Raw genomic sequence first — 22,626 nt, 5'->3', positions numbered from 1 at the left:
TTGAATAAAATTCGAGGGATTCCGTACTATTGTTAAAAGCTTAAAAATTAGAATATACCATACTATCATTACAAGCATTCACCGAAATTTTTAAGGTCCGCCCGTTGATAGATTGTTAGATTTGAGATCGATCTCATAAACAAAATTTTGTGATGACGAAAAATATTAATGTTTGCAGACACAGTTATATCTAGCCTATAGATTTATCTTTGAGCGTTGAGTTTCGTCGGCCAGTCAGTTTTATTTTTATTTTATTGGTGGATTTGTGTTTTGTCGCCACTTCAAATGCTACATGAAACGCTTTGCAAGAATGAATGATACCACCAGTTTAAACGTTTGTGGCGGAATACTAATTGAAACTAAAAGATTAAAGTTTGCATGGGTAGTGTAATTTATTATGGAGCAGCTGTGCAAAAACCGATTAACGTTACTATGAAATAATGCTTTTCAAATTCATTTTGTATTTTTCTTAGTTAAAACAGATTTCACATAAAATATCTCTAACACATTTAAAAAAAAATATAAAATGGTTTAAAAACTATTTCGTTCAATTTTACGCATTAAGATTATATACAAAACCAAAAAGAATCATTGTAGGTATAATAATCAAACATTTCATAGAATTTATAACTTATTAATCATTTAAAATTTAAAAGTTAATTTCTACAAATAAGGTTTTAATTTATATTCTTGTAATATAAACGCATGTATGGTAATAATTATTTCAATACCATATTCAACAGTGATTTAAATTTTTAGGTAAATGAAATACTTAAAACAAAAGTATTTGCACGAACATTAGATGCAATAAAGAATTGGTTTGAGTAAATAAAATTTGGAATTTATGAACTTCCAATATATAAGTATATAAATGTTTAAGTAAAATTATGCTCAAACTACTATGTATTTTGAATTAATCTTATATTAAGGGCTGCTTAATTATTTTACTTTAATGGGTTTTGTTCAAATCTGTGTTGTTTGTCCGAGTTTTCTTAGAGTACCGCATATTATCTATATATTTATTTGCTATGCGAAAAATTCCCTAATCTGAATCCCACATTGTATCATATATACTTCTATTTTTTAGTCTTTAAATATTCGTTAAATTATAAGAAATAGAACACGATGATAAAACGAAAATATCAGCCATTATCACATTTTAAAACAATGTAATCGTCATCTCTTTTGTCTTTAAGCTCCTTAAGATTCGAATAATCATAAACTCTAAATATTATACCAGTTGTAGTATTCATCCTTAAAAATTAAATAAACAAACTTAAAAACTTGATTTCTTTAAGCCACTAAACATGCTTTAGCAATCAAATTATTTATTTTTCTTATTGCCACACAATGAACAACTGAAAACCCAGTATAAACAGTTTGGTAAGTTGATAAAACCATTTTCCACAAAATGAGCAAAGCATTCGACTAAGTGATGTTTATTTCTTGTGCGGTGTTATTTTTACTAGCTGTAAGAGATCTTTTAATTGTAATGGTCAGGAAAAAGACCAAGCAGTCAGGACCCGACTCATTTTGCGCACAAGAATATTGATTTCTCAGCTATATATTATTAGAATGTTTTAACATTAAATAAATGAAAGTGTTTGTGGATTTTTTTTATAAAATCAACCATTTATTAGTGATTTAAGTTATGATAGTTAAAATGGCCACCAATGTGAAACCAAGAGAAAGAGCTATTATTTTTAACTATTATTAATATTGTCTTCATAGAATTGTCTACCGAATTTTGTTAAGGTATCTTTAAAAGGTTTTGACATACATAAATTTAAAACAAAAATAAACAAAAGTGGATATTTGCTAAGAAGGCAACTTTAGAAAAAGGGTTATTTGGTTATCGTTGTATTTTGCCCCTATAAACTTATTCATAGATCTTGTGTACTTAATTATGGAAAACCTTGTATAATCTACGCAAGGTAAGCATTTTCATCATTCTATGGTTTCTGGTTTTCTTAGCAGGCTAGACTAATAAATTAGTTACGTGCCACAAATATCTTATTTGTTTTGTATTATGACCTTTCAAGACCCATTGATTATTAAGATAGGTATGATTCATTTAGTTTTTAATTTTAATTAATTTAAAATGAAATCCAAATACATCAAGCTTAAACATGTAACAATGCATACCAAAGTTTTAACTTAGTTTACTAAACAATTTAAATGCTCTTTTAGAACTCGATTGAATAACAATTTAATGGTATGATAATCTATTATTGATACACTAAAGATAATCTAACAATACCTTGTTGCTGAAATGAATAATAATTACATTTAATTGACCTTTAAGTAATCGCAATCGTGGTATATTCATTATTTATGTTAATAAACTGCTATACTAACATATGAATGCGACTTGAAATATGGTTGGAAATTCTTATGTTAAAATGTCCCTAGTGACGTTGCCAATTTAAAGATAACTGTAAGTTATCCATATTGTGTGGAAATATTATATAAAAAGTCTTACGTATATTCCACAATAAATAAATGTAAAATTTGTTATTTTGTGTGTTTGTTTTTTATACATACGTAACATTTGGTGAACCTTTTCAATCAATTTTAGTTGATTCATCAATCAGATCATTTAATACATATATTTGCAATCAAGTTTAGTTGATTTGCCAGTTAGATAAGTGCTATTGACTACTTTTTACTACTTACTACATTTACTACTTTAAAATTAACCAAAACAAAAAAATATTTATTGCAATTAAATTATTTTTCCCCGTAAAAACTCAATATCCTTTCATAAACCTTTGCAAAAAAAAACATTAAAATAACATAATGTAAACATTGAAACTATGGGCACGTAAAAATGTATATCCTTCGAACATTTTAAAAGTTAAAGTAAACATTGCAATGGTGTGATTAGATTCCAAACTGTAAACCATTATGTAATTCGATTGTGCTATAAATACTCAAAAAATATACAAAAGAATATGAAGAGCTTGCCCTTTGTACACACACTAAAAATTACCGACCTGAATTTTCAACATCGTTATATCTATAATGGGAAGTGTATTAAAAATTACTCAATGAAAGACAAGTATCAAAAGAGACAGGCCCTTTTCCATTAATTCACTACCACTATTTTGTTATTGCAATTAAGTTTTTTCACTACCAGTATTTGTTTATAATCAGCAACTTTTGTTGGTGAGGCTAGTTTCGAATACAGTAGTTTCATTTTATAATTGATATATTCAAAGAATAGGCTATCTTTTATAAATATGGGAATTACAATAAAAAAGTAGTGGTAGTGGATTAACGGAATAGGACGAAAAGCTCAATGAGAAACACTTAGAGTGTACAATTTTATTTTCTATAATAATTTAACCATCATTTCAAGACATTACAATTCCTACAATTATTATAATTATTATAAGTATAAGGCATGGTAAAATTAGGGTTCTAAGACTCCCATAAAGGTATTCGGGATCATTTTCAACCATGAAATAGAGAAAATGTCGACTAAAACATACTAAAGTTTCCTTCTTCAACCTAACACCTTTTATAAATACATTGTACAAACCGGTTACTTTCAATAATCTATATTTTGATACAGGAAATAGATTAGCGTTGTATTCAAAACCAAAACTGACCCTATGAGCTCCCCAATCCAATGTTACCAACCTTCAAACGTTGTTATTAGTGCGTGAAGGGTGGCGGCAGCGAAGGTACAAAGGTACCTAAAACAAAAATAAACAAAAGTGGATATTTGCTAAGAAGGCAACTTTAGAAAAAGGGTTATTTGGTTATCGTTGTATTTGTACACTGGAATAATGTCGACAATTAGGACTACTGGAGTTATTAATTACCGTCGTTAAACGCAACACTTGATGATCAATAAGGCCATGAACTCCTGCACTCCAACACGTGGTAAACATCAGAAGCAGAACCCTCCTCCCTTAGAATCTGACTCCTCAGGGTCTGACGGAGAAGAGAGGACAATCTGTATATTACCTCATAGTGTCGGAATATTACCTTGACAATAGGAGCAGGACCTTAATCTATCTTTTTATTTTATGAAAGAGTCATATTCGTGGATCTTAGTTATATTCTCTTAGAATATCAGAACTCTTCAACGCCATTTAGTAACTTGCTAGATTAGTACCTGAAGTGTAGATGAGTGTATAGTCTCCGTTTTTACAGTAAACATTAGATTTATCTTACAGCAATGAAGAGATAGGACATTAAAGAATAGCATAGTGGTCTATCTTTTTATCTATCTATATTATAATGCACAAGGGTTGCCTAAGATTACTAAGATTACTAAGGTTACCTAAGATTGTTATTACTAAGAATAGGCCTATCAGAACTCCCATTAAAAAGATGAAACGTTAAAACTAAAGAATACCATTGTGGTCTAGCTTTTATATTATAATGAAAAGTGTTACCAAAGATATTATTACTTAAAATTTCAGAACTAAATGTGTCTGAGAAGAGATTTGTCAGAATCGTAAAAAACATAAGGAACAGTGAAAATAATTGTATATTGTATTGCTAAGAAGATTTAGTTTTTATACATATGTTATATCAAACTGTGAGACTATTTTCGGGGTATTTTTACTGTTCTAAAATTATATACGAATGAAAATCGGCCTATCAATCTCTCTTGGGCTACTTTCTGTAGACTTCCAAAGTTTTTAGGTAGGCCTAAAGATTTTGGAATGCATTAATTGTAATCCATCCCATAAAGTGTTTTATTCAAAGGTTTCTGGAAGTTATGGTTGATAGGATTGTAAATAGAAGAGTTCTTTGAGTGACATACTCACTTGTGGATTTATCATCATTGAGGATTAGTTAATATCATAAATTATGGCTAATAAACCTATAATAGTTGATGCTTAATTCTTATACATTGATACAAAAACTTTAAATTACTTTTTACCAATACTATAACAACTTTTTTGTATGTACATTATCACTTAACATAGTCTTTTTGTAACCAAACAGTAATGTTTACGCTGTAAATATTTGCCTTATAAAAAGAGAAAACATTTAATCGTCATCATAACTTTTAGCACACTTAAGCGTAACTTGACAAACTCAACAACATAAGATAGTCTTCAAATTGTGTTAAATAGTGAAGTCTTTTTGCAGTTTCCAAAGTCAACGGTACGATCTAGTCCCTAGAGCTGTGTGTATAACGTAAAGAATGCTTTCTTGTACCAGTGGTGCTTTGCAAACCAAACCCATAATAAAAATATGTGGAATTTGAAAGTTTCTTAAACATTTGGATTAATTGCAAGCGTCCACGTTTTATGAATTTAAATTCAATACAAATAGAAAAATCTACATTTGCACACTCAGACATAACCAAACATGATATTTAAATTCATTCAAATGTTTTTAGTACACTAAATCTCAGTATCCTAACTTGATGGTGTAACGCAGCGCCGTACAAAGAGAGGGAACAATTAAAAACACGAGGGAAAGAGAGAGTCATCAACTGGTGAATTAGCTGCAAACGATCGGCAAAAAACGCGTCACCTTGACTGATCCCCCCTGTTAGTGATTACGCTAATACTGCGTGCTGTGGCCCGCCACTCTTTATTTACCGAATAGCCACTTTACAAACTGTTTTTTCACGCGTTTTTACGATTTCAATTATGCACTTGACGCTGTAAAATGTTGGAGACTATAGTGTTTGTATGCATAAAGAGGTTTGTTTTAGTCGCATGTATGAATAACTAGGAAATAATCACTATTTATATTCCTCTGGTTAAAAAAAAAATTATGTGATGATGATTTAAGTGGAAGGGTTTTTTTTATGAACGATCTAACACGTACTTAGATGAAATATCAATCAAACAGTTCTTCGGAGCCCACCAAAAGTAGGTTTACTATATAATGAGGCTAAGTTTCTATGCACTGGGAAATATCTTCACTAAAACCTGTGTGGTGATTAACATTAATTTACTGGTGTGTACTTAAAAATAAACCTTATTTTTTAAAAACTTAACTCAGCCATGGTATTATGAAATTGTTTTAAAAAATCTAAAAAGTGTCAACCAACAAACGCCAAGTAACCTTTATAGTATTTTAAATCACAAGGAGGAATTGTCATGGATGTGTGAATTAAACATGTTCCTGAAAGGGTCCTGTCATATATAAAATATAGTTTTGTAGCTGAGAAGATGTTGAGCTCATCTATAGAATATTTCAACTCTGAGATAAGTTTAAAACTTTGTAGTGGTACAAATCGGACCCAGCTGTACTTTATCAGCAGGTTTTATTCAGGAAACAGCTGATTTTAGTAACAAATTTGCCATACATTCAACACTCAACGTTTATTTACCGTCGGCTTAATATACACACTCTGTTCTAGCTTCGGAGAAGCATAGACAAAAAGAAATAATTGTAGACTGTCAGCCATGATAATTATAGACGGTTACCATGGTTACCATATGTTCTGGCGCACACCACTTGGAGCGCCACGCCGTGTAGTTACATAGCGCGTAGGCCGCGACTACATGGCACTCCCAGCGGTGTGCAACAGAACCTATGGTAACCACAGCGCAGCTGACTGTCTATATTTAATTCTTTTTGTCTATGGTAGAACTCGAATAGAATCTTTTTATACACCACACACCCAAATTCTAGTCTAGCCAAAAAACTGAACTTCGTGAGTCCATTGCCACACTACCAAGTCCAACGAAAATTTGCAAATATGAACCATCAATCTCTATTTTGCAGTGTTCGGGTGTTTGTGACAGAATGGAAATTAAATATTAAAAAGCAATCGGGAGCTAGGGGTGCATCGCTGCATGCACCAGGGGCTGCAAAAGTTATGCCTCGACATCCGGCTCGTGATTGGTGACGCTAGTAGTTATTGTGATTGCGATTAGGCTGTGTGCGTGTGCGTGTGCGTGTGTAGGTGTGTGTTTTATTGATTGTGTCACACAAACACCCTATTGTTCACACCGACTAATGCTCAGTTCTCACAACACACAGGCCGTCACGTACACTGTACAAACATCATGATAGTGTCAGTCGCAACTAATAACGGTGTTTCCGTGTAAAACTGAATATATCGAATGTCGTTGTATAAAAACAAAGATTATTTTGGGATAACGTTAGAAAACAAGTTTTTAACCAATATAACCCGGATAATAGATCACTGTGGACAAATTAGGTGTTGCTTTTGAAACGAATTTGAGTGATTTTGAATGATTTGTCCTCTCCTAATGAACATTATGTTATAGTACAAATATTTATTGTTTCATGCATTTAATTTATGTTGAATGTTTTTACCGTTCGAGTGGTATTGTAAGTAGTTAAGTATATTTCGTACCTAGGGCCGAAAATGAGGTGTTGTCGGCTCGAGATATTTTTTAAGTTCGAGACGAAGTCGAGAACTTAAAACCTTCGAGAGCTGCAAAACCATTTCGGTTCGTGGTACGAACCCTATTTTCCACCACACAATATCCTATTCCCACTATTCACCACAATAATAATGCACACTGACAGTCAACAAAATTACAACTTTAAGGTTATGTGAAGAAATAATTTGAGGAGTCAGCAAAAATAATGATAAATAGTTGTTATGCAGTGGTGACAATAAAACAATTCTATTACAATGATATGGATACTGATTGTGAATTTAATATTCATTCATGTTTTAAGAAAGTAAACTGGCAGCTGATTTTAAGGCCGTAGGGATGTAAAAACCTGTTTGGTCCCCAAATGACGATGACAGCTGGTATGGCCAGCAAAACGTAACTTCAGCCACCAATTAAGTCACAAGAGAGTAGGTTCATTGAATGCTTATCGACATTCAACTTAAGAGCAAAAATATGTTTCTCACCGTTTAAATTAATTTATCCCTCAACAGAAATAAAAAAAAAAAAACATACAGGTACCTCATATTTTTACGAAGTACAGCTAGTACAAATAAATCTATAAGAAAACAACAAAGTTACCAGGACCTGATGCTTAACGTTGACCATACGGGCAGCTTAGAGGGAAGGTCTGTTTGTTTTTAGATCAAAGAGCCACTGGTAGATCAGGCTCGTTGGGTCTGTATTCAACACCGGGTCTATCGAGCTACTCTCTGTATGCCATTGTAGTTGGGAACAATGTTTACACAATCCAAGAATCAATGGCATTGTTTAAAACTCTCATTGTAGTGATCAATCTACTTATTCGTCGTTTATGTAGAACAAAATTTTAGTTTGTAAACAATCGTACAATTTTGTTTTTGAATGTAAAAAAAACCTAAGTGTTTTATATTTTTTTATTTTAGTATGACATTAGTTTTTTCGTTGGGGTAATGAAAGGTCATTTATTTCTGAGAAATATTAAATGCAGGTTCATAAGAATCAGAATCATTATCAGACTGACATTTTTTTTTTAAATACTGTATATTAAATATTGCTAAAATCATTCCTGACACCAAGTATTGTTTAATTTGGCAATAATAATCATTTTGGCCGTCTTATACTGTTCCTATAGTATACAACCTTGGATCAAGATGCATCTACAGTAACAAATCAATTTACTACTACCCGGTATAAGATCCCACCATTAACCAACGGCTTTAAGCATTTTTTTAGCTTACTTTACCCTCTGGAGCTGCAGCCTACGACGAGCATTGGTCTACAGCACGATTGGTCTCAAATCTGTTTCATGCTCTCTGTGTCCAATTCTCAATGATCAAAATTCTTAAATCTTCAACATCCTGCAACCTTTTTCTCCATGGACGATCTATTTCTTGTTCAGTGCATTTGACCATCTAATAGTTTTAGAGGCATTCTTTCGTTTCCCATTTTCACTGCGTTACCGAGCAACCCTAACCTCATTGGTAGATTGACCTTTTAGCTATAATTGATCAGATAGTTTGATTAACCTTTAGGTCCACGTAGTAAATGAAACATAATAGACTACGTCTTTCAGGAGACCCAACCTGCGATGCATTGGAACTCCTTTCGCCCAAAGTCACACGATAGATCAATTTTGAAGTAATAAAATGCCAGGGGTGTTTCTAATCAACAGTTTAACAAAAAACCGGTGATAAAAACCTTGCTGACAACTCGTTTTTGTGTTGATGTCTTTTACGTCCTCAAGTCATTAGACCACTAACTAGCAAACCAGTCGTGGTGCTCACGAAAATTAAAAAGGTAAATATTCAACCTGAGGAGGCCTACACCTCTTGATTTTATTTAACTATTAAAAATCTGTTATGCAGTAAAACACTTTTTCAAGCCACAACACATTGTACCGGTAAATGTTTTAATTTAATTTAATAAAATATAACCAGCTGTCCCCTTAATTGATGGTGCAGATTCAAAAGTATTCATGTGTTCAAATGTAAACAATATCTTTTCCCCAGAAGGATAACGTGGGAACTTTAAAAGCCACTAGGGCAGAGCCCTGTGGGATTTCTTGAAAACGCTTCTTATTGCACACCTAGAGATTGATTGGAACCTCGATGCCAATTCCTGAGTTTTTATGGCTTGTAGTTTTTTTAGATGTTACTGATCAGTAAGTGAGTGGCATTTGACTTTCATAAATATATAAAATTTTAGTTTTATGAACTTTCCATTCTTTAATTATCAATCTAAAACAGTGCAATCGTTTTTACGTTGATCACTTTTTTAACCATGAAAAATCGAAACTAAAAGAAACGCAAAAGCCATTAATTAGTTAAAGGGTAGAAGAAGAATGAAAATTCAACTCTCTATTAATCCCCATAAAACCTGCATCAAATCAATCAATCGCATCCAAATACACATTTGAAAACAGAAAACCTAATCACAACTAGTAAAAACTAGAATTCACATCGTTTCCCGGAAACTACCAGTGGAAATGATTGCAAATAGTGTAATGACCGCTTTGAAAGGGTAATGGGTTTTATTGTGAGGGTAGCCTCCCCTATCATATAGGGGATGCAAGTGCAGGGAGCAGGATGCACTCTACATAGACCAGACAGCATTGTTACAATCAACAACGGGGGAGAGCCCTGCACTGCCATAGTCTACCTTCATACACGCTGCAACCCCACAACCGGTCATGATTGAAAATCATTAATGAAACTTGGAATTGCCTTATAGCTCTGACTATGACAGGTAGACTTCCCACTAACAAAGACGTCACTGGTTTTAGTGTGAAATAAATGTGTGATTAGAACTATTGATAGAAAATGCAGAAATGCCGATTACTGTGGTATACCTTTTGTTGTATGACCATTATATCCAACCTAAACCGAGATATTTATTTGTGTAACTAGTAGGTGAAGTGGCACTTTGCTGCACATTGGAGAAATGTTTACACACCAGCCCCAGGCGAGTGTTGAAAGTTTCTGGGTGCTGCAAAGGTACTTTGCACTCGCGTTACACATTATATTTTTCCTACAGTTATTATAAAGCATATACATAATTAGGCCTTCAAACACTATACAACACGTTATTAGGTTAGGTTAAATCCAAGCGTTGAACGAAATGGGAGGCCCTGCCCATCCTAGTCGTATCTTGAAGTGTTGCCAGCTTATTTTCAAGCGTACACATAATACGTGCCTAATAAAAGCCCGCTGTTTTGTGTTGTGTGGTTGGAATACTGGAGTGCGGAAAAAGTAATCAAATGCAGTAATTAGCAACTTTCTGTATTATAATCAGTGCAAGGAAGCCCACTTTGTCAGGCGACTATAGGAAAAGAACATTTGGAAACTAGCATCGTTTATGTCAGATTGACTTTTATAGTAAGAAAACCCGAGAAGAAAAAACGTTTAATTTTAAGTAGCACACAATTGATCAGCTTAACGATGATGATATGTAATGCAAAATTTGCTACATCTGAGTCACATAGATGAAATGTTTACCGTACTATCTAAAAGTCATTATTATAGTTTTTGGAGCGCAAACAGGTCTGAAATGTTAGATGGAAGGAAATTGCTAACGGATTGGGCGAACAAGGTTCAAACTTGAGTTTACTTTCGGGAAACTGTTATATACAAACACAGCAGGGTTGAAATAATGTGTATAATTTGTATTTTTTGTTCATAAATGTTGAATTATTTTTTGAAATGACATAAACATGGCTGAGTCTCATACGTAGAACTATACTAAACATAGAAACAGCCGGGTGGTCCAGCCTTTATTGGAGTAATAACTCTAAATGTAAATGGTTGTTGTTGTTAGGCGAAGTTTGACGACGCAGACAGACTCACAAACAGACAGACGCCTCAAACACTTGCAAAACAGACTGTAACTTTGGCTGTGTTGCCGCTTACTCGTTATTACTGACCGTTATACAAAAATATAAATTATTAAAAGCAAGATATTTATGTATGACAGTCAATATTTATATTTACGTATTAAAAAGTAGTAAGGTTCCTAATACATTTCCTTTTTCTTGCTGATTTTGTATGTTTATTTTCTAATATTGTAGAAATTTGAATTTTTAAATCAATTATGTACATACTTAATACATTTTCATTGGTTCTAAAATATTAACTTCCATGTGCCATAACATCTCCTGAGGAGTGTAAATTTTAAAGGAAAGACATTAAAAGGTTATCAAAAACTAAACAACTTCTTTGCTTAAGTGTTTGAATGTTAAACTCCTTAACCATTTTATCTAATGCGGCGTTTTTAAGTGGTTCGACGCCATTGGCTATACTTTTTTTACAGTTCTATGATCCTGTGTTCCACGTTAAACGTGTTGTAGGAAAAACATAGAAGAAAAAGTTCTTATTACTGTATATTATTGCGTTGATGTTTCATCTTTGACTATTAATACAACGTTTTACTTAAACACAAAATAAATGGTGGGTCATTGGAGAAAATACTCAAGTCCATAATGCATAAGAAATAAATATTCGCAGGAAAATTATCCTACTTACTTATGGTAGGCTACTTATGGTTTATTACTTCATTCCATTCTATTTTTTACCCAGTTTCAAAGACGAGTTATTAAAAAAACAATGTAATGTGTAGTTAACTGTAGAATATTTGCATGATTTTATGCCATTTCGGATCAACGTTATTTTCTTACCATTTTCTTTGTTTTGCTCAAATATTTTTTCGTTCATCCAACAATTACAACGGTTTATGTAACTGTTTGATTTTTTTCTGATCATTTTTTAATTCTTTATTTATTCACTTATTGACTATCACCAAGTATAAAAAGAACCCAATATGAACCAATACAGGTACTAAACTTGAGCTATGAATATAAAAGTTACAATGTACATACATACATACTTACAACATTATGTATGTAAGGTACTACAATACAAACCAATATTTATTTAACGGTATATCCACAATAATGATTATAGTTTGTCGAACGCTCACAACTGGGAGAGTTGCATCGCGTTATGAATAATAAATGAAACCACATTGTTAACTAAAACTCCACATATTTTCCGCGCGTTTGTTATTTTCATGTATATTTCACTAATTCAATCCTGGTAATTTGTTTGAATATTTTATGATTGCAAATTAGCTCAGCGTATTTACGGATTTGTCTGTGGTAAGGTTATATAGACGAAGCAATGCATAACAATGTGTTCATCCGGCATTTACTGACCTATAACTGTAAAAATGGTAAACTTTGTTTTGTTAATATGAGGTATGTTAGTATGTCTGTTATAACAATATATATATATATATATATATCTAGTCTATAAATAAATTGTGGATTTTTTAATGTAAGTCAACTTCTATTTAATCTATTTAGAGTGTACACTTAACTCTACTTAATATTGTGGGTGTAATTTTATTCCGGGTACCAAGCTACATACCGGTTCATATTGTATTTTATTTGCCAAATAGCAAGCGATGGAAGTAAATATGATATTATTTAGCGAAGACCATAAATTGCAATAACCTTTTTATCGTAGTTTTTACAGTAATTGAGTTTGTGCCATTTTGTTGAAAGTTAAAAAGACCATAATATACTAAAATCGTTCGGGCCGTTTTAAAAAAAATCCAATTTTCTGTTATCTTACGGGAAAATTACCTTTAAAATTTAAACAATCAAAAAAGTCTAGAGATACTATGGATTAGGACCCATGTACCTAATTCCATTAAAATTGGACCACTTTTTGGTTCAGCCGGACCAAAACGGATATTACCCCTCAAAACTAAAAATCGAAAATGTTTCTACGAAAATAATACTTTCTCCATGTACTATAGGATGAAGCAAAATATGCTGGAAATTCAATTCAAAATAGAAAATGTATCAAACGTAATTTTTTTGGTATTTAAATGAGTCCCCTATAAACAGGCTTCCAGGATTCAAACACATATTACCTGAAAGCACAAAAATTCTTCAAATAACACTTGGAATAATATATTTACACTTATACTGTTTACTCACAAGACGGTAAATACTAAAAAAAGATGGTAAGTGGTGATCGATTTCGATTGGGGCTTCAATCATCATTAGACCTGATAGGCGAATCTATCTTGGGACACTCCAATCATCATCAGACCCAACAGGCGAATCTATCTATCTAATCGAAATCAATCTCCACTTACAATCTTTTATATAACCGTCTTGAAGATAAACAGTTTAAGTGTAAATTTATTATTTCAAGTGTTACTTGACGTATTTTATGCTTTCGGGTAATTTAACAACACGTACGGTCGTACGGTGCTGACCAAGAAGTTATTTAAACATACATTTGTACAATAAATTGTCAATCGTCAATGTTATAAATTCAGTTTTATATAATTATCCCCTAACATTCACCAACATAGTTGAATAGTGTTTCAGTGGACGGGTGTTAACAGGGCTGTGAACTGCGGAGTGGAACACAATCAGAGCTGCGTGCCGCGATGACAAGTGGCGCATTAAAATATAGTTAGAGCTGATGTGGACGATAATTTGGAGATTTGCAATGCTTTGTAGCTCTCCGACAAACTATGTGATCAGCTGTGTGTTAAATAGGACATTATCAAATTACATCATTTTTCAACTTTAGTTTTGTTAACGCTGTAAAATTCGATAGTTATAACTCCATTTTATGCTAATATACGAATCACATGTAATTACATTAAGTTGAATTCATTTCATGGTAAATTTAAATTTAAATTCATTTAAAAAAGGCCTACTGATTAATGTGCGAAATGAATTAATTATGAATGCATTCTATGAAATAATTTTATGAGTTCCGATAAGTGGAGTTTTATACATAACTGGAAGTTTTTTATTTTTCCTATCCATATCATATATGATTGTCGTAATTAATTATTTTATTTCATTTTATACTGTATACTAAAAAAGAACTAAGCAATATACACTGTTCATTCTAACTTTTATGTATTATCCAAAAGCCTACTTTTATGATTGTATGTTTTTTTTTGCCCGATTTATTAGTTTTCGGGTAAAAAAAGATTTTTACATAAAAACAAATTAACAATTACTTAGCGCTTCGTGCAGACTTAAAAAATAGATTCAACTGACAACGGTAGCCTAAGTTGAACTTTTTTCATTTAACGAAAACTTTCCAAAATTTTAGTAGTTGTCTCGGCCATTGACGGAAAAAACGTAATAAAGTTTACCTAAAGTACGGTCCACGAGAGTCTGCAGTTGAAGGAGGAGCCTATTTACCATGTCACTTCGAAGGAGCCAATGAGGACCGTGCGGTGTTGCCAAAACTTATAATACCAGCTGATTTGAAAATATTTGTTTGAAGTATGGACAAAATAACAAAAAAATTATTAATATAAGAAAGTGGTTGGTTTATACTTCCATATTTTACTTAATCCTGATATTTAGAATTGTAATTTTAAATTTAACTAATCGGTAATGTACTTTTTGGATACATTACAACAACGTTTATAATTGTGTCACTGTAGACGAAATTCTGTGGAATATTTTCATAGTAAGTTTTATTTTATGCTTAAGTCACTTGAAAAATCTGTCATTAAGGAATATAAACCTTACCATTAAATCAGAGAATCGTGATAAGAGGGATGTTTGCGTATCACAATTAACCTTGAAATGACAATGAGCCTTCCACATGTGTCCAGACATGGTAAACATCACAACATCATCACCGTGATCATCATCAGGGGATCAACATCAACAATGTATCACAGACACTTCACCCCCTCCCCCTCCCCCCAACACTAACAGCGTCAACAATACTAACGGGGTATATGTCCTCCTTTCATGTTAATCTTTTGCCGTACTCAAATAAATGTAAGTTTTCCACGCCAAGTTTATTTAAATGTGCTTTATTCATTTTTTATTAAACATATGTATACATGATTCCTAACAGGATTAGTGCCTTTTATGATTTAGTCAAATTAATTAATCATCGCTTGAACTAAACTACCCTAAATAACTATAAATAACCCTAAATAATATTTTGTATTGAGTATTTATTCTGTCGTTTTAATTAGTATGATATGATGTCTCTTGCAATGTTAGTCTGTAACTATTTATTCTGCTTGTTCATGCATGTATTATTTTGTAAAGAGTCAGATCATTCAATGCAATCTGAAATCTTGCTGAAGCAATTGTTCAATTTTATCACACTTATTAATATGGTACTTAAATTCTAGGGATTATGCAGTAGGGTAGTGTTAGTGTTTGGCTTATAAACCATTGGCTTGTCTATGTAACCTATCCTTAAACGGTTTACGATACCTTAATTCCCGAACATACTACTTAGTACAGTAGGTCTATTGCAACTGGCTGCTATTAGAGTAAAAACTAAAAATGCGTTACACAATGGTCACTAGAAGGTCTGCAGTTGGTCCGTAAAACGAAACCGTTTTTTTTTTATTTATGGAAAAATATTGGTAGTACCGGTATTGACATATGTTTTAAAGTAAATTTTAAACTTAGAAGTAATTCGGTTTTTTATTCTAACTTCGTACAGTGCCAATTTTAAATGCATAATTATATATTGGAGGTCGTCCAGTGGTCGAAAACTCTACCAAAAATATGTAATGTACAGACTTCTCTATTTTCACCCCACGCTGTAAATAAAACATGTGATTGGAATTTCTTCCATTTGTTTTGATTTTCAGTTTATATTTCGTTGTAATTTCGTAACCCAAAGGTCAATGTTATATTATTTTAACTTTAAATTCATTTTTTTTTATTTTGAGCCTATTTTAATTTATAAAGATTTTCTGCAAATCTACAGGAAAATGTCTTTCTAACATTATGCGTAGATTTTTCCTGCGATGACACAATCTAAAGGTTTCAAAGAAACATGATTGCCTATTAATAGATATCTTCTCTTTGTTTAAGGGGTGTGTTTGTGTATGCAAAAACAAAAACGCTTCAAATCATAACAGTTTACCCGATTCTAAACACTAAAAGCGTCGGTTTAACTTGTGGACGCGGTGCAGGAATCGTTTAACAAAAGTAAAATGTCAGAGCCTCGATTACCTCCCCTCTGTGTACTTAACCGACCTGTTTGCTCGCGTAAAAAACAGAGCATTACACTCGCCAGCTTCCGCAGTGTCATGAGTTACACGCGACGAACAGGGTGAATGGAGATTAAAATCTGCCACAGTAAATTATAACGGTCAACATTTTTGTAATTGAGATGGATTCAGGGTGTTTAAAGGTAATAATGGAGTGTTCGGTTAAGGTTATTAAATAATTTGCAAGTGCAAAAAAACTTTTCTTGTATAAAATAATAAAGTAAACATTTTGCTAAAATTGAATTAGTCCAAATCATTTTACCTACGAGCATTTTTTTTTAAGAAGCCGTTTCAGTTCAGTTCTTAGGATTGGAAATATTCACATAACAGCATAGTTTTACTCATAACAACACGGGTAACGGACCAATGAGGTTCAAGGATTAAAATTGTAAATTTCTACCAATCAGCTGTTCAGGCCAATTCAATTGTTGAGTGGTGCAGTTAGTGTTTGATACAATGCTTCGTTGCATCACTGTCAGTGGCAATGAGAGATTATAAAAGAAAACATAACCTCTCTTTTAGTAGTAACTTTTAGTAATTAAAACACTGACGTAGGTAAAGTAGTGTACGCAACTCGCGTAAATAGTGTCGACGACACTCGTAGAACATTTCAGTTACGAGCCTTCGTTGCGTAAACTAAATACGAGACTTGGATGACCCCTATAACAATAGCTTATAAACATGTAAGCTGTTAAAATAAACACAGCTCATGTATTGGGTGAACTTCAGAAAACAAACATGAAACGAGAAACATGAAACAAAGATGAAAGGGATGCCATTTGTTCAAAATATAGAGTCATGATGTTGATTATCATGACCCTATTTTGAGAATTTAGTATATCTTTCGCATACATAAAGTAATTAAATTCATAAAAGTATGAAAATAAAATGCAGATGTTTAACTCTTTGTTGCTATGGAAACAGGATTAAATCAACATGTACCTGCACGCATAACACGTGCAGCTCAAATTGAACGACATCGACATTAAGATCAACACAATTTTTGTTTGTGTGTAGAAATCACTAAGAATAAAACGCAAATTTCAGGTACCAGTATCAAATGCGAAAATGATTTTACAATATATTTGAAGTAAGATTTTGTAAAATTATAGAGGCTCAAGAGATTATATTCGACGAACAATAACAAATGTTTTAAGAAATCGCTAAAATGTCACCCACGAAATTTCATTTGTGGAAATTTGTGGATGTTGCCGGTTAGTAACTGCAGTCTGGGATTGACCGAGCAGGGGGGAGGGCTATGGGGGTTTTATGGGGAAGGGGAGATATAAAATGGTGATAACGAGTGGGCTTGTTCGGCCAGGTGACACAGTGTCAGCCACCTTTGTCCCTGGGCACATATTACACTGAGCTTGTCTAATAACAGCTGATAAGAGCGACAACAGGTGTTCATCGAGGTGAAAACCTTTAATCACATGTCTATCAGGTGTTTGTTTTATTGTGAAAATTGTCTTTCAGAGGGCATGTTTTCTGTCATTTGTTTTCAGAGTGAATGTGTGCTTTAATGTTTTAGTTTTTAACTTCTAACGTAACGTTTCTAATCTAGACTAAAATTATATCAAAAAGTAACTGTCTTGTCAATATTTTACTTACTTAAATCAATTAAATAATATGAACATTTTACCTTTATAAATAAAATTACTTTTATAAATAAAAAAGTGAGGTGATGACAATACAGAATTTATATACTTGGAAGATTGTTTTGTTTGTTTTGAGTGTTGAGTGGGCGGTTCATATTTAAGATGGCAATCTCAGGTAACAAGGAAAAGTAAAATAATAATGATGATTAAGAAATATGATAAAATGGGAGGAGGATTAGGACAAAATTTTCTTAAACACGATTGTGATTATTTAATTTAAAGCTTTACGAGCTTAGATTCTGGGAAAAGGATAAAACCAAAAACTTATCAAAAACAAAACTAAGACTATGCTTATAACCTTACAAAATTGAGCTCTGACCACTTTTAATTTTTCCATTTCAATTAATATAGGAGTTTACCAACTAGCTAATACAATAATGAGTTTAATACTTTTTAATATTTTTAACTGAAATGGCGACCATAAGAATGTAGATATTTTCAGCCAAGTTCGAATTGAGAAGAGTGTAGGAAGAGCAGTGCGACCTTGTAGTCTTGTTAAGACCGATTTTTTCCTTAAGACAGAGCTGTTATTTGATAGTCCATACAGCCAAAAAACCCCTAGTTGCCAAAATGGCAACTAAGGGACCTACAGTTTATAGTGGAATCCTACATTTTTTTCCTTGTAGTTTACGAATCAGTCTAATTATCAGGATAGTACTGCGGATAGTCGTAGTACTCTCTAGTGCAACGTTAATCCACACCAGGGAGTTTCGCATCCACAATGCATGCCTATAAATGTCCACAATTCGTGACCTCCTAGTAGCTGGATTAGAGGACGACGCCACGGCCCCAGTATTTTTATTTCCATTTGACCAACTGAAAAACAAGGTTGTGTTACCGGTGAAAAATTGGCAAACAAAAATTGATAAACCGTGTCACCAATACACCGACAGTGGGGCCGTGTGAAAAGCGGTGTCATTCGTGATGTCCTACTAGTGGTGGGGAGGGGGTGGTAACCATGGTGACGTGTAGCGTAGCGTCGCCACACTGCACCGACCACACTCTCACACAAAACACTAAACACTTTTATTGAGCCGAATGGCTTTTAATGGAAAAACGTCCATTGATTAACTCTTTTAATAACTCCGACTGCACAGATCAACGCAGCTCGCACTTTATTTGAGGTTTTCGCTGACGTTTTGTACAGTTATTAAATATTTTTAAATGTAGTGGTAATGGACATTGTCATGTTTTTTGTGTAGAGGCTAAGTGGAAAAGTTTGTTATACACTTGATGTAAAATAGTGTTTGCTTCTTGTAAATTGAAATGAAAATAAAAATACTTACATTAAAAGTGATTAAAGATTATAATATGAATACAGTATTTATAATAGTTATAATAACTTTAAAATTGGTTTAGTATTAGTTTGCTATTATATATACTACAATCATGATCAAAAATATCTTACCTCATACCTAAAATCGAAACTTTGAATATTTGAATTTAATATTGAAATATTCAGTCAATACTTTGCGCTCAATCTAGTATTAATGAGGCTTTGAATATTATTTATTTGTTTTGTTCGTTGTGGAGGCCGAATATTTACACCGATTTGTTTTAAAAATAGGACGTGTTGAAGATTTTACTTTAGTAAAAATAGCCAGAAATTTATCTTTTGAAAGCAAAAACACCATGTAGCCTACACTTGACATAAGAAACTGAATAGCCCTTACTCAAACACTATCTTTTAAAAGTTGGAATTGGATTTTTTAAATATATTTATAAAAATTAAAAAAAGCATTCAAAATAAGTGCAGTTTGTTGGGTGCGGTAAGTTATAAATATCGAGTATTAAAACCAGAACAATCCACCTAGTGTTGAATGAGACAAATAGTTATAGTTAAGAAATGATCATACTCTGTGATAAACATAATACTGTGCCTGTTACAATTGTTAAGTACCGAGAAGTTATTTTAAAACTACAGTAATAACAGTCATAATTTTCGATAAGTTTAAAAGACCCGACTAAATGCTTATGTAACTAATTGAAATACTCACGCTATTTAATAGCGCTTTGAAATAATAAACGCTTCTTGTAAAAATATTTTAGATTTTTTTGGACCCGGCCTTATTTTTTGCGTTTTTTTAGGTTTTTTTCTACAAATGTTTCCCGACTTAAAGCTGTTACCAGTAAACATTTCTTGCATGCATTTCTTTGATCTGAATTTAGGTAGGTTTACTTTACCACTGTGACAACATGATGTGTATATTCTTCATGGGTTTTTTTTACTTCCAAAATAAGTTGCTTAGCATAACTGGCAAAGATGATTCATCTCCCCAAGTGATTGTGTACCTGGATTCCTTACTGTGAGACCAGGCCTCTCCTACTCTTCTCATACGTATAAGATTTCCTATTAATTGTATCATCCTCCTGTTTTCAATATTTCTCCTTTAAACTCAAGAAATTGCCTGTTCTTCAAGACAAAACTGATTGACTGTTTAGATTTGTCTATAACCTCGTAAATATTACACGCATCAATATTTACTCCCATAAAGCTGGTGAGTTTCTTTTTATATACAGCTGTTTTTCTTTTTAAATTTATTTTCAATGTAATTCTTATGGGGGAAATGCGACCTTTGAGAGCGTCTCGTGCCCTTTACGATTTTACCCTTGACCGGTAAATGGACGGCCACAAAATGGACACAACCTGCCTTTTAGGGTAAGAGTTTTTTTTTTAATTCTAAAACCTTTATGCAAAACTACGAATTGAGACGAATTATTTGACACTTCAAACTTTCAAATCGGTCCAGAAATAACGCAGGAGTTTTGTTCACAAAAAACAGCCCTCACGTATTAAGATAAGAGATAATTAGACATTATCAGAATGCTTAATATTAAATAATGTTTAAAAGTAGTAAACTCTCAATCAACCTTTGTCGAAACCTCACTATAAATAAATAATGAAAAAATTAACTAGACTTAAAGTTACTTTAACTATGTTCACAATTTTTAATTTAAAACCATCTACTGAATCATTTACATTATGTTTACTCCTTATGTAAATCATATAGTAGATATTTAATACGCGGTTGGATTATGATCCGAACGGAACCAACCTCCAAAACATACACAGTAACCAAACAATTCCATTCATATGTTTACCTGTTGATCGGTAAAGATCCCAGAAAATTATATCCTAACCATCATTTCCATATATTTTTAATTAGAGCCAGTCAACAGGTGAACACATGTTTATGGTAGCCTACTAAGTAAAGTAAATTATTATAAGTATAGAGTGAAGTAAGTCCGTTCCCAAGTATAATTAATTGATACAGAAGTACTCGGGTATGAAAGAAATTTGAACATCCGAGTCGGAATAAATCAAATTTACAAAGAGGAAATGATGAAAGAATTCCAACAAGCATTTTTCAAACAAATACATTGCACCCCAATCGTTTATTGTGGCTGCATCGGGGGTGAAAATGCGGGTCATTGGTTCGTGTCACCCGCGTTGTTTTTAAAAACAGATAGAAAAATAAAGAGTTCTTTGACACAAAGTAAGAAAAAATGTTTTAACAACTAATTGACTTTAAAAAATCTAAAATGAATGCTGCTAGATATATATATATATATTTTTTGTTGTTGAAATATTTAAGTGTAAATTTTAATGGTACGAAAACGAATTTCTTTTTTGATAACTCTTTGAAACAGTTGTATTTAAATTAAAATTCTTGTTCGGCTTTAAAATTTATTTTCAGATACTACCAAAATTGAATTATTCTAGGTAGTCTACATTTTCTAACGTAATTTAGGGAAAAAAATGTACTAACTGCAAATTATTGGAACTCTAAAAAGGTAAAAAAAATCATCATACATTTAGAGGGACGGACGGAAGTAAATGCCTATTTTTAATTAAAAAACATTAATTTTCATTCTTCCACTTTTTACTGAGAAATTTTTGTCATAAAAAGACAGCCATGCTTCAAGTATTTTAGAAGCTTTTCCTGCCACATATGAAAAATCTTATTTTGTACTAGCATGCATTGTAGAATGATGAATTTAACTACTGCCACAAAGAAAAAAGTACAAAATTGCGTAAAACATAGCAAAGATCTACAATAATTAATTACAACATCTGAGAACTTAAGTTCCTTCACCGAATTGAACGGTTTGCCACTTTTTGGGTTGTGAGTTTTAAAAAGATAGTAAATATACTGAAGTTTGTTTAAGTTCTTTTTTAAAAAGTTCTTTGTAGATACTCCGGGTTACCTCAAGTTAAGTAAAAAGTACTTTACTTTATTAGCGAATTTCCCTATAGGGAAGTAGCTATTACCGTAGGTGGCACGGTAAGACCTAGACCCGGGACCGATTTACTTTTTCATTTTGATGTCCCCAGAGGCCAAAAACACCATTCGTTCAAATTTTTATATATGTATATATATATATATAGACATATATATATATATATATATATATATATATATACGTCCGTGAACGCGATAACTTGAGTAATTTTTGTCCGATTTTGATGAAATTTGGTTTAAAGGTGTAAAGCCGGATAAACTTGAATGAGTTCGCGAACCAGCACAATCGGACCATGGGAACGGGGCTTTACGGGGGGT

General features: G+C 32.4%; 1 protein-coding gene across 1 annotated transcript in view; it reads left to right on the top strand.

Annotated features, from left to right (window-relative positions):
• Positions 1–22,626, top strand: part of LOC128989698 (runt-related transcription factor 3-like) — a 44,537-nt gene that overhangs the window by 4,963 nt on the left and 16,948 nt on the right. The window lies entirely within an intron of this gene.

Source organism: Macrosteles quadrilineatus, unplaced genomic scaffold (assembly GCF_028750875.1).
Source record: "Macrosteles quadrilineatus isolate MER2022 unplaced genomic scaffold, UCM_ALF_1.0 Scaffold_3__2_contigs__length_128488019, whole genome shotgun sequence".
Lineage (NCBI taxonomy): Eukaryota > Metazoa > Arthropoda > Insecta > Hemiptera > Cicadellidae > Macrosteles > Macrosteles quadrilineatus.
Note: the sequence above shows the minus strand (reverse complement) of the source record. Positions and strands in the feature narration are given on the sequence as shown.